Source organism: Palaemon carinicauda, chromosome 42 (assembly GCF_036898095.1).
Source record: "Palaemon carinicauda isolate YSFRI2023 chromosome 42, ASM3689809v2, whole genome shotgun sequence".
Classification (NCBI taxonomy): domain Eukaryota; kingdom Metazoa; phylum Arthropoda; class Malacostraca; order Decapoda; family Palaemonidae; genus Palaemon; species Palaemon carinicauda.
Genome location: NC_090766.1, coordinates 27,294,960 through 27,296,722, shown reverse-complemented (window position 1 = coordinate 27,296,722; position 1,763 = coordinate 27,294,960).

Sequence of the window (1,763 nt, the reverse complement as noted above, 5' to 3'; positions counted from 1 at the left end):
CCTCGTTTTTTAAAATTAATAATACAGAATTTTGAAAATATATATATATTTTCGTAGTAGGTTCCCCTTCAAAAGTGACGGCAAAATATTTAGATAGATATGTACACATTCATGAGAGAGACCGAATATATATATATACATATATATATATATATATATATATATATATATATATATATATATATATATATATATATATGTATATATATATGTATATATATATATATATATATATATATATATATATATATATATGTATGTATACAGAGACAGAGAGACTTTATACTATATAAGGATATTGTCGATAGGTATTTAGGAATGTTTATAATTGCATAATGTGCTACACAGTCTTTTTTATGTTACCCTATACATGTAAAACCTGATATACGTGAGCTAATTGCTATCAGAAGGTTATTTAAATCAGTAGCTGTCAACCAGTTGACCATAATTTTGCCTTGCGTGACAGCTCGTCTTTTTCTGGGCTCCAAAAGATTTTCTTCAACACAGTTGGCGATTGTTAACATATTTCTCAGCAAATAAAAGAATTGGTTTCGAAAATAAATTAATGTAAAATAGTATGAAGTACAGAGGTATCTCCGTCTAAAAAACAATTTTCTATCATTTTCATTGGTGACTTATAGCGTGTCAGTGCTGAAGACTGAATACGTTACTGTATTTTTTTCCTTACTTCAACCAAGTACTTATGATTCCGTCACGCACGCTCATTGCAGGTATGAAGCGTAGTTTCAGTTTGTTTATGTATCTAGAAGCTGAAGCATGTACATTTACTTTAATTCATGGGAGAAGTTTTGGCTTTCATTATTATTATTATTATTACTAAGTAAGGTACAAACCTACTTGAAGGAAAAGCAGGATGTTATAAGGGCAAAGGCTGCAACAGGGTAAAATAGCCCAGTGATGAAAAGGAAACAAGGAAATAAATAAACTACAAAAGAGGTAATGAATAATTTAAATATTTCAATAAAAATAACAATGTTTAAATAGATCTTTAATACATAAAAATAAAAAAACAGAAGAAGAGAAATAAGACATACTAGTGTGCCCGAATGTACCCTCAAGCAAGAGAATTAACCCAAGACAGTGGAAGACCGTGATACACAGGCTATGGCACTACTGAAGACTAGAGAACAATGGTTTGATTTCGGAGTGTCCTTCTCCTAAAAGAGCTGCTTACCATAGCTAAACAGTCCCTTCTACCCTTACCAAGAGGAAAGTGGCCACTGAACAGAGCCTATTGTAAACATTTTGATCTGCCAATGATTTTACAAAATATTTATATATGCAGGCATTGGTATGTTTCCTTGTTTTCTAAATATATTACTCAAGATAATTAAACCCGTAAATATGGATACACCTGTTCCATTGACCTCAGCACTAAAGAAAATTATCATTGGCAGTTTTAGATAGAGGTAGCTAGATTTTTCGACACACGGGAGTATATTGTTCGAACTAATTATGAACTATAAATAATTGTCAGATAAATTTGACCTACTTATTATTATTATTGTTATTATCATTAGTAGTAGTAGTAGTAATAGTAGAAGTATAGTAGTAGTAATAGTAGTAGTAGTAGTAGTAGTGTTGTTGTTCTTGTTACTATTATTATTATTTTCATTGTGGGTTATGTTTTACCCCTTATTTGTTTGTTTGTTTGTTTGAGAATAGCTTCCTGGCCACAATTTTAATCGTAGAGTAATGAAACTTACAGGGATTAACTGTCATGTAAAAAGTTGGAAATTATT